Here is a 12,253-nt window from a genome sequence, read left to right as displayed (position 1 = left end):
AATGCTGTAGATACCTGGGCATCGCTCCGTCTACAAAATCAGACCCTTAGGAGTGGGCCCCAGGAATTTGTACTCCTAAGCTCCCAGCTGATTTTGATGCAAGTGGTTTTCAGACCCCACGTGGAGAAACACCAGCTCAGGGTCTCAGGGGTACCCCTTACAGTCCTCTCATTGTCCCTCTGTCATTCCCAGACCCACTAGGACAACAGGTTTTATCAATGCTTTCTTCACAGGATCTCACACATTGGGCCCTTGGTATACGTTCTAAAGGCTCCCACCCCACTTCAGTCCTTGTTAACTCATGTTTTGTTAATTTCCAACAGACTCATGCCCATCCCCCTCCAATCCATCCTTTTCTGCAACCCCCTACCAGGCTCATCTTTCCCCTTCCTGTATCTTAGACCTACTGGGACTTCTTTGGCTACCGCTCGTGCTTATGTTCAAAATAAGCACCATACATATAAAGGGTGAAAAATCTTTTTTCAGGTGAAAAATCTGCATGGGCCCATTAAGGCTCTAGACAGAGAAAAGGGCCCATTGAGGAAGGAGCTGCCTTTCAATGGGGCAACCAGGGGCAGATGATAGAGACATAAGAGATTTGTAACAAGGGACACAAAAGTTGACAGCACGAAGGGCCTGAGTGTTGGACGACCAGTCTCCCCACCTGTCCAGGGATGGCCAATCCTGAGTCCTAGAATATTGGTCTCCCAAAGACGCTGGTGGGTGTGTCCAGCACAGAGTCGTCCCTGACATGCAGGGATACGGTGTGAGGCAGGCACGCTGGGGGAATATGGTAGAAACAGAACTGGGTTCATGGGCGGTGAGGAGGTCTCCACTCAAAACTCTTTTCGTCATCACCTACATCTCCGGACATTTAAAGGCTTCTGAGCTATTTTCAGACCTACTATGAAAAGAACTGAGGTGTTATCAGTCAGGCACCCGTCTAACCATTTCCTAAGAGGAGAGCTGGCATGAGTCACTTTGGATCTGTCAGCTTTGTATCGATCTTTCTGGCAAATTTTCTGGGTCTGCCAGGGCCAGCTCTGCTGGGCACAGTTGAATTGTAACCCACCGCGTTCAGGGTCGGTTATTACAAAGGTCACCGTCACGGGTTGCAGCCTGCAGGGTTTTTTTTTTGTGCAACACGTGGGAGGAGAGGAGGGAAACCACAACGCACAAAACCAAGGGTGTCCCCGGGCTTTCCCATTGTTTTCCCATAAGCTTTACTTATGCCTCTCCCAGGTTTGAGATTTGAGGACTGCTTTTGGAATGAGGTGCTGCTGGGAACCAGTGGAAGCCCAGAAGTCATTCTGGGTTCTTTCTCTACAGCAGGTGAAGCTGCTGTCTTCCATTCTGCCCTTCACCCTACCGTGGAACCTAGGAGCCCAGAGTTGAGGCGTTTAAATACATTACTATGTAATTTGCCAATTTTAACACATGAGCTCCCTGATGATTCAGTAGTCTCCCCACCTTTTAAAAAGCACTCTCATGTTAAGAAGATAAAAAGTAAAATTCCAGTCGAACCAAACTATCCCACCGCCCCTCACCTTTACCTGTGCTCCCCCCGCCCATGGGGGACGCTCTGAGTCCTGATGTTCAGGGCCTCATTTGTGCTGAGATTTCAGGGATGGGCTTGACGCCTGGAAACTGCAATGTGCAGATGTCACATGTCCAGAAAGACTGGGGAGCCGGCCTCAGCAAAAATTGCCAGGAGGGGTACCAAGAATCAGAATTAAATCGACTGAGAGCCATTGTTTCGCTGGGAGCCAAGCTCCTTGGCAAGCCCTGTGCTGAGTGGTATGGCTATAACTTCTCCATGTGCCCCCGGTCCCCAATACTGTCACATGTGCCATCAGGTGAAAAGGTACCTCACATGGCCCCTCAGCAGCACAGAGGGGAGTACACGTGTGTGTGTGTGCATGTCTGTCTATGTGCACACGTGGGTCTCTGTGAATTCGTGTGTGTGTCTGTGCGTCCATGTGCCTGTGTGTATGTATGTGGGTGTGTTTGTGCCTCTGTGAATGGGGGGGGTGAAATGACAGGGGGCAGTCTTACCCTTTAAGAGAAAAGAGGTGGCAACAGCTGTGCTCCAGGGCTCCCACTAGATGTTACTTCCATAGAGAGCCTTTCTCTGCACTCGCCCCAATTTAAATGAGACCTTTCTACCACCCGGTGTCTCTGCCTTATGTCTCACAGCATTCAGTACTTTTCCATCTGAGCTCTTATTGGGATTTGTCACTTTTATTTATTGGGCGATGTCTGTCACCCCACTCAAGGGGAGCTCAGAGGGCGGGGATATTTGTCTGCAGTGCTCAACACAGTGTCTGGCACGGAGTAAGTGCTAACAAATCGTAAATGAAGCCAGGGAAGGGGGCCAGCTGAACTATGGGGTTCAGGCCTTCTCACTGGAAGTGATGCTGGATAAATAGCAGGTCCCCGGGGAGTCTAACTGAGCTGCTGCATAACTGAACTGAGGGCTTGGAGGCCTTCGTAAAGGGGTTTCATTGTGCGGCCATCCTTAGCGAAGCCTCCCAGGCTGGAGACCTGTGACGTGCTGGTCAGGCAGTACCACTGTCAAGGTTGGAAGGGACAGCCTCCCTGAGATGTGCATTTCTAAATGAGCTCTAGAACCCAGGAAGGGCTGCCAAGACATTCCCATCGGAGAATGACTAATGCGTGACGCAGTCTGCAGGGGAATAATGTCCACGTGGACCCACGCACAGGCACCTCATTCCTCTGTGGTAGCACTGACACCACCCGCATTGCCAGGCTTGAGAGCAGAGAGCACCGGATGTGCCAGCGGTGGGGATGGATCGCTTTGTACTTACTGGTCAGAGGAACGGTCTTGACACTGTTTCACTGCTGATCCTCCAGCACAATCCAAAAACTGAACCTGAGCCCTTCGTTTAGCTGTCTCTCCCTTATGGCTAGCTAAGCAAAATGCGCCTGCGCACTGTCTGGGCCCTGCCGCTCACTGGCTGGAACGCTGATGAAGCTGGTGGGGTGTGTCCCGTTACTGGAAGCGGAACTTCCGAGGGGAACTTGTTTGCCCGCACACCATGAGATGTTGGGTACTGCAAGGCGCCTCTCTGGCTTCAGAAAAGAGATGACGTCTGAGCTAGGACTTACAGCACGAGGAGGGGCGTCAGAGTGAAGAACATGTGCCCAGGTTCCTGGGAGGCAGGACCCAGGACGTACAGATGCAGCCAGCATCACACCCTCTCCATGGGCCCCGACAGAACTAAGAGGGCTGAGGGGATAGGACAGGAGGCTGCTTCAGCATCCACGCAGAGATGGATGGATGGTGGGGTCCTGCGGAGGAATCCAGATCTGCACGTGGGAGGCCGTGGCCGGGAGGCTCTGAGAGCCCTGAGCGAATGTGGGGCTCTCCGCTTCTGCCAAGATCCTAGGCTGGCAGTCTTAAAGGCAGATTGATTCCATATTCAGTTGAATGAATTAATTAATATTTTGTAAAATATGTGTAACATAAAATTTACCATGTTGAAGCCACACAACTCAGATTAGATTGGGACTCGAACCCAGTTGCACCTCAGATGGGACTTGAACCCACTGTCTTTTAATTAGAATCTCACACCTGGTCTCAGGATTTAATGAAGCTCAGTTTCTTTGTGTCTCAGAGCAGAAGGAATTAAGCAAGAGGCAAAGTGATAGGTAAGAAGTAGATTTATTGAGAGAGATGCACATTCCACAGACAGACTGCGGTCAGTTTCAAAAGGCGAGAAACATGGGGTGGTTAGTTTTTATGGGCTGGGTAATTAAATAGGCTAGTGAGTGGGAGGATTATTCCAACTATTTCGGGAAGGGGCAGGGATTGGGGAAGTTTCTAGGAATTGGGGCACCGCCCACTGTTTGGCCTTTTACTGTTGGCCTCTGAACTCTCTTGGCACCTGTGGGTGTGTCGTTTAGCACATGCTAACGTATTGCAATGAGGCCCAACGTCTGCAGGAAGTCAAACCTTCTGCCATCTTGGGCCTAACTGGTTCTAACCAGTTTTCGTCATATCCAGAATGGCTATGTCATTCTTTTAAACGTTGTGCCCCTTCCCTCCTGTCTCACTTTCAGGCGTACAGCTCAGTGGCATTAAGTACATTCACATTGTTTTGCAACCATCACCACTGTCCATCTCCAGAACTTTTTTCATCTTGCAAAACAAAAACTCTGCATCCACTAAGCAATAACTCCCCATTCCCCCTTCTACCCACACCTCCGCCCCTGGTCCATATTCAGTTTTATTACACATGCACGTGGGGAGGGGAGGAGGAGGGACACGCCCCCCAGGGTTCAGTGGAAAAAACCTACATCAATCTGTGTTAAAATTCTAGGTCAGACATTTCCTAGCTGTGAGAACTTGTTTAAGTAACATCTTTTGATCATTTACTTGTCTTCTCAGCTAAAATATAAGGATCAGGGTGACGTTTATGATGTTAATAGGTAGCACTCACTAAACATTGTTCCGAGAACTTGACATGTATTCATGCATTTAATTTTCCCAACAACCTTATAAAATAGGTTCTAATATTATTTTCATTTTGTAGATTAGGATACTAAAGCAGAGAGGAGTTAAATAACTAAGCAGCCCAAGGCCACATACCTTGTAGAGAGGGTCTATTTTTTTTTTTAATTCTACGCTTATATCTCCCATCTCGCCTTCACCATTGAGATCCATACGTATTTATAGAAGCTCTGCATGTCCATATGCGGAAGCTCCACCTGCATGGCTAATAAGCATCAAATCCTAACAAGGCCAAAACAGGATCCTTGATTCTCCCTGCCCTCCAGTGGGTTTCTTCTCTAACTTCCTGTTTCAGAAAATGGCACCATTATTCCCTTGGTTGCTCAAGCCAAAACCCTTCAGCAAGTCAACCCATCAGTAAGTCTTGTTTATTCCTAAAGATGCCTATATCTACCCTTTTCCATCTCCTCTGCTGTCATGCCACCATGATCTCTCACCTGAACCACTGCAACAGAATCTGAACTGGCATCTCTACTTTCTTGCTTGCCCCCAACATGCCTTCCCATTGCCACAGACGAAATTTGTGAACGTCTTTAAGATTGAGGACTTTGGAGTCAGACAGTTGTGGGATTGCAGGACCATATGGTAGCTCTATTTTTAGTTTTTAAAGGAAACTCCATACTGTTCTCCACAGTGGCTGTATCAGTTTACATTCCCACCAACAGTGTAGAAGGGCTCCCTTTTCTCCACACCCTCTCCAGCATTTATTGTTTGTAGACTTTTTGATTATGGCCATTCTGATTGGTGTGAGGTGATACCTCATTGTACTTTTGATTTGCATTTTTCTAATAATTAGTGATGTTGAGCATCTTTTCATGTGTTTTTTGGCCATCTGTATGTCTTCTTTGGAAAAATGTCTATTTAGATCTTCTGCCCATTTTTTTAATTGGGTTGTTTTTTTGTTTTGTTTTTTGATATTGAGCTGCATGAGCTGTTTGCATATTTTGGCAATTAATCCTTTAGCAGACACATTGTTTGCAAATATTTTCTCCATTCTGTGGGTTGTCTTTTCATTTTGTTTATGGTTTCCTTTGCTGTACAAAAGCTTTTAAGTTTAATTAGGTCCCATTTGTTTATTTTTGTTTTTATTTGCATCACTCTAGGAGGTGGATCCAAAAAGATATTCCTGCGATTTATATCAAAGACTGTCCTGCCTATGTTTTCCTCTAAGAGTTTTATAGTATCTCGTCTTCCATTAATTCTTTAATCCATTTTGAGTTTATTTTGTGTATGGTGTTAGAGAATGTTCTAATTTAATTCTTTTACGTTTAACTGTCCAGTTTTCTCAGCACCACTTATTGAAGACACTATCTTTCCCCCATTTTATATTCTTGCCTCCTTTGTCAGAGATTAATTGACCATAGGTGTGTGGGTTTATTTCTGGGCTTTCTGTCCTGTTCCATTGATCTATAAGTCTGTCCTTGTGCCAGTACCATACTCTTTTGATTACTGTAGCTTTACAGATAGTCTGAAGTCAGGGAGTCTGATTCCTCCAGCTCCATTTTTCCTTCTCAAGATTGCTTTGGCTATTAGGGGTCTTTTGTGTTTCAATACAGAGATTAAGATTTTTTGTTCTAGATCTGTGAAAAATGCCATTGGTAATTTGATAGGGATTGCACTGACTCTGTAGATTGCTTTGGGTGGTAGAGTCAGTTTGATAATATTGATTCTCCTAAGCCAAGAGCATGGTATATCTTTCCATCTGTTTGTGTCATCTTCGATTTCTTTCATCAGTGTCTCATAGTTTTTGGAGTACAGGTCTTTTGCCTCCTTAGGTAGGTTTATTCCTAGGTATTTTATTCTTTTTGATGTGATGGTAAATGGGATTATTTCCTTAATTTCTCTTTCTGATCTTTCATTGTTAGTGTGTAGAAATACAACAGGTTTCTGTCTATTAATTTTGTATCCTGCACTTTTACCAGATTCATTGATGAGCTCTAGTAGTTTTCTGGTAGCATCTTTAGGATTTTCTATGTATAGTATCATGTCATCTGCAAACAGTGACAGTTTTACTTCTTCTTTTCCAATTTGTATTCCTTTTATTTCTTTTTCTTCTCTAATTGCCATGGCTAGGACTTCCAAAACTATGTTGAATAATAGTGGCGAGAGTGGACAACCTTGTCTTGTTCCTGATCTTACAGGAAATTCTTTCAGTTTTTCACCATCGAGAATGATGTTTGCTGTGGATTTCTGGTGTATGGACTTTATCATGTTGAGGTAGTTTTCCTCTATGCCCACTTTCTGGAGAGTTTTTATCATAATTGGGTGTTGAATTTTATCAAAAGCTTTTTCTGCATCTATTGAGATGATCATATCGTTTTTATTCTTCAGTTTGTTAATGTGGTGTGTCACACTAATTGATTTGCAGATATTGAAAAATACTTGCATCCCTGGAATAAATCCCACTTGATCATGGTGTATGATCCTTTTAATGTATTGCAGTCAGTTTTCTAGTAGTTTGTTGAGGACTTTTATGTCTATGTTCATCAGTGATACTGGCCTGCAATTTTCTTTTCTTTGTGTGATATCTTTATCTGGTTTTGGTATCAGGGTGATGATGGCTTCATAGAACGAGTTTGGGAGTGTTCCTTCCTCTGCAATTTTTTGAAATAGTTTCAGAAGGGTAGGTGTTAACTCGTCTCTAAATGTTTGATAGAATTTGCCTGTGAAGTCATCTCGTCCTAGACTTCGGTTCGTTGGGAATTTTTAGATCACAGTTCAATTTCAGTACTTGTGATTGGTCTGTTCATATTTTCTATTTCTTCCCGGTTCAGTCTTGACAGATTGTACCTTACTAGGAATTTGTCCATTTCTTCTAGGTTGTCCATTTTATTGGCATAGAGTTGCTCGTAGTAATCACTTATGATCCTTTTTATTTCTGCAGTGTCAGTTCTAACTTCTATTTTTTCATTTCTAATTTTATTGATTTGAGCCCTCTTCCTGTTTTTCTTGATGAATCTGGATAAAGGTTTATCAATTTTGTTTATCTTTTCAGAGAACCAGCTTTTAGTTTCATTGATCTTTTCTATTGTTTTCTTCATCTCTATTTCATTTATTTCTGCTCTGATATTTATGATTTCTTTCTTTCTACTAACTTTGGGTTTTATTTGTTCTTCTTTCTCTAGTTGCTTTAGGGGTAAGGTCAGTTTGTTTATTTGAGATCTTTCTTGTTTCCTGAGGTAAGATTGTCTTGCTATAAACTTCCCTCTTAAAACTGCTTTTGCTACATCCCATAGGTTTTGGATCATCATGTTTTCATTGTCATTTGTCTCTAGATATTTTTAAATTTTCTCTTTGGTTTCTTCAGTGATCCATTGGTTGTTTAGTAGCATATTGTTTAGCCCCCACGTGTTTGTGTTTTTTACAGTTTTTTTCTTGTAGTTTTTTTCTAATCTCATAGCGTTGTGGTTGGAAAAGATGTTTGATATGATTTGAATTTTCTGAAATTTACTGAGGCTTGCTTTATGGCCCAGCATGTGATCTAGCCTGGAGAATGTTCCATGTTCACTTGAAAAGAATGTGTTTTCTGGTGCTTTAGGACGGAATACTCTCTAAATATCAATTAAGCCCATCTGCTCTAATGTGTCATTTAAGACCTGTGTTTCCTTATTGATTTTCTGTCTGGATGATCTATCTGTTGATGTAAGTGGGGTGTTAAACTCCCCTACTATTATTGTGTTACTGTTGATTTCTCTTTTTATTGCTGTTAGCATTTGCCTTATATATTGAGGTGCTCCTATGTTGTGTGCATATATATTTACAATTGTTATATTCTCTTCTTGGGTTGATCCCTTGATTGTTATGTAGAGTTCTTCTTTGTCTCTTGTAACAGTCTTTATTTTAAAGTCTATTTTGTCTGATATGAGTATTGCTACTCCAGCTTTCCTTGGATTTCCATTTGTGTGGAATACCTTTTTCCATCCCCTCACTTTCAGTCTGTATGTGTCCCTAGATCTGAAGTGGGTTTCTTGTAGACAGCATATATATGGGTCCAGTTTCTGTATCCATTCAGCCAGTCTATGTCTTTTGTTTGGAGCATTTAATCCATTTACTGATATGTATGTTCTTATTGCCATTTTGTTCATTGTTTTGGATTTTTTTTGGTAGGTCTTTTTTCTTCTCTTCTTCTTTTGTTCTCTTCTCTTGTGATTTGATGACTGTCTTGAGTGTTGTATTTGAATTGCTTTCTTTGTGTGTGTGTGTGTGTGTGTCTATTGTAGATTTTTGGTTTGTGGTTCCCATAAGGTTTTGATGTCACAGTTTCTCTCTCTCTATATATAGAAGATTGTTTTAATTTCAAATGCATTTCCAATATCCTGCATTTGTACTGTCCTCTTCTCACAATTGCTGGTTTTGATATCATATTTTTGTGTGGATGGTTTCCTACCTTTGCTGTATGTTTGCTTTTACTGGTGCACTTTCCCATTTGTAATTTTCTTGTTTCTCGTCGTGGCCTTTTCTTTTCCTCCTAGAGAAGACCCTTTAGCATTTCTTGTAAAGCTGGTTTGGTGGTGCTGAATGCTCTTGGCTTTTGCTTGTCTATGAAGCCCTTGACTTTTCTGTTGAATCTGAACAAGAACCTTGCTGGGTAGAGTATTCTTGGTTGTAGGATTTTCCCTTTCATCGCTTCAAATACATCATTCCACTCCTTTCTGGCCTGCAGAGTTTCTGCTGAAAAATCAGCTGATAACCTTATGGGGATTCCCTTGTATGTTATTTGTTGCTTTTCCCTTGTTGCTTTTAATATTTCTCTGTCTTTAATTTTTGTCAATTTGATTAATGTGTCTTGCTGTGTTCCTCCTTGGGTTTATCTTTTATGGGACTCCCTGTGCTTCCTGGACTTGGTGACTGTTTCCTTTCCCATGTTAGGAAAGTTTTCAGCTATTATCTCTTCAAATATTTTCTCAGGCCCTTTCTCTCTCCTTCTGGGACCCCTATAATATGAATGTTGGTGTATTTAATGTTGTCCCAGAGGTCTCTGAAACTGTACTCATTTCTTTTCATTCTTCTTTATTCTGTTCTGCAGCAGTGGTTTCCACCACTCTGTCTTCCAGCTCACTTATCCATTCTTCTGCCTCATTTATTCTGCTATTCATTCCTTCTAGTGTAGTTTTCATTTCAGTTATTATATTGTTCACCTCTGTTTGTTTGTTCTTTATATCTTCTAGCTCTTTATTAAACATTTCTTGTATCTTCTCAGTTTGTGCCTTCATTATTTTTCCGAGATCTTGGATCATCTTTTCTATCATTACTCTGAATTCTTTTCTGGGTATATTGCCTATCTCCACTTCACTTAGTTGTTCTTCTGGAGTTTCATCTTGTTCCTTCGTCTGGAATATATTCCTCTGCTGTCTCATTTTGTCCAACTTTCTCTGTTTGCGATCTCCATTCCACAGTCTGCAGGATTGTAGTTTCTCTTGCTTCTGGTGTCTGCCCCCTGGTGGGTGAGACTGGTCTCAGAGGCTCGTGCAGGCTTCCTGGTGGGAGGGACTGGTGTCTACCCACTGTTGGGTGGAGCTGGGTCTTGTCCCTCTGGTGCGCATAGCCGTGTCAAGGGTCTGTTTAGAGGTGGCTGTGGGCTCAGGGAGACTTTAAGCAGCCTGTCTGCAGAATGGTGGGGCTGTGTTCCCACCCTGTTCATTGTTTGGCCTGAGGCATCTCACCATTGGAGCCTAAGGGCTGTTGGGTGGGGCCAGGTCTTGGTGACAAAATTGTGGCCATGAGGAGAGCTCACATGCCAATGAGAACTCCCTGTTACCTCTGCCACCAGTGTCCTTGTCCCCACAGTGAGCCACAGCCACTACCTGACTCCCCAGGAGACCCTCCAAGACCAGCAGGTAGGTCTGACCCAGGCCTCTATGGAGTCACTGCTTTTTCCCTGGGTCTCGGTGCACATGAGAGCTTGTGTGTGCCCTCCAAGAGTGGAGTTTCTGTTTCCCCCAGTCCTGTGAAGTTCCTGTGATCAAGCCCCACTGGCTTCAAAGCCAAATGCTCTGGAGGCTCCCCCTCCCAATGCCAGACCCCCAGACTGGGGAGCCTGATGTGGGGTTCAGAACTCTCCTATGGGAGAACCTATGTGACATAATTATTTTCCAGTTTGGGTTGCCCACCTGGCGAGTATGGGATTTGATTATATAGTGAATTCACACCTCCTACCATCTCATTGTGACTTCTTATTTGTCTTTGGGTGTAGAGTATCCTTTTTCGTAGGTTCCAGTCTTTTTTGTCAATGGTTGTTGAGCAGTTAGTTGGGATTTTGGCATTTTCATGAGAAGGGGTGTGCTCAAGTCCTTCTACTCTGCCATCTAGCCTCCAACCTCCAAAAAAATAGTGTGTCAAGAGGGTCTTTTAAAGACGGTGCAGGGAGCAGAGTCCGTACTCAGGAATGTTTGTTCCCATTGCCTTTTTTAGGAATCCTTACCAGGTACAGTATAACAAGAGCATCCTTTGTGCCAGGCAATGAGACTTATAGTCATTGTCTCATATTAGTCTTCACTACAACACTATAGGATAGATAATTTAAAAAAATTTTTTTAAGTGAATTCATTTGTAACTATACAAGTATTAGTTGAATAAATTTGTCATTAAAAAATCAAACCATATAGGGAGAACTCAAAACCCACATGACCCTCCAACCTCAGTCCCCTCTTTAGAGTAACTGCTATTATTGCTTTGGTATATATCCTCCAGAACTTCCTGTTAATTTATATACAGATCTTTGTACCTGGAGAATTCAAGAGTGGTTTTGTAAATTGCTCCATTCTGGTAATGCCTCAATATCACTCAGAGAATTTTTTCATGTCAGTTCATAAAAATCAGTCTCATTCTTGGTAGCTGCTCCTAGTATCCCCCTGTATGCTTGTATCTGTTTATTTAGCCATAACCCACTAATGATCAATTAGCAAGGTGAGTCATATTTTCTTCATTTGAGGACTGGGTACCTTGTCCAAGCCACCCAACTGGAAAGTGGCAGAGCTGGGCTCCAGCCCACTTCTATCTGGCTCCAAAGCCAACTGTTGTAACCACTGTAGTATAAGTAAACACAAACATAAAGGTTTGCTTTAGAGTCAGGTGTAAACTCAGTAGTTACTGACCACATTTATTTCTTCACCACACATTTCTTAAGCATCTACTATGTGCTACAACAAGTGATGGGGAATCTCCTCCTTGAAGTTCCTCCTCTCTAGATGCCCAGTTCCCCCTCATGCCTCCTTGCCTACTATAAAACCTGCTGGATGTTCCTCTTGCCCTGCCTGCCCCAGGGTTTTATCCTTAGTCCTCCCTGTTTGCCTCCTCACTTGGCACAATCTTCAGAGTTCTTTTTGTCCACTCTTCTACCTGACAACAGAAGTCTTCATCTCCACGCCAACCTCTCTCATGCAGCCCCAGGGTCATGCTTCCAACTGCCTTCAGGATGCCTCCTCCTGGGTATCTCATAGGCTTCAAAAATTCCTCATGTCCAAATCTGATCTCATTTTCCTACCCTTCAAATCCATTCCTAACCAAATGAACTGTATCACTGTTTTGGGGTGACCCAACCTGGGGTCCTCAGTGCTCTCTTTGACCCTCTCACTCTTTTTTACCCCCTGGATCCATTTAGTCCACCACCCCCAATGGTTCAATCTCCCAAATAGTTCTTGGATTTGCCCTCTCCTCTCCATTGCCAATCTTCTGTGAAAATTCAGCCCCTTTCCCTAAACTAGCACAGAAACCCCTCCC

This window comes from Pseudorca crassidens, chromosome 17 (assembly GCF_039906515.1).
Source record: "Pseudorca crassidens isolate mPseCra1 chromosome 17, mPseCra1.hap1, whole genome shotgun sequence".
Taxonomy (NCBI): domain Eukaryota; kingdom Metazoa; phylum Chordata; class Mammalia; order Artiodactyla; family Delphinidae; genus Pseudorca; species Pseudorca crassidens.
The sequence above is the reverse complement of the archived record's forward strand: the minus strand, read 5'-3'. Positions refer to the sequence as shown.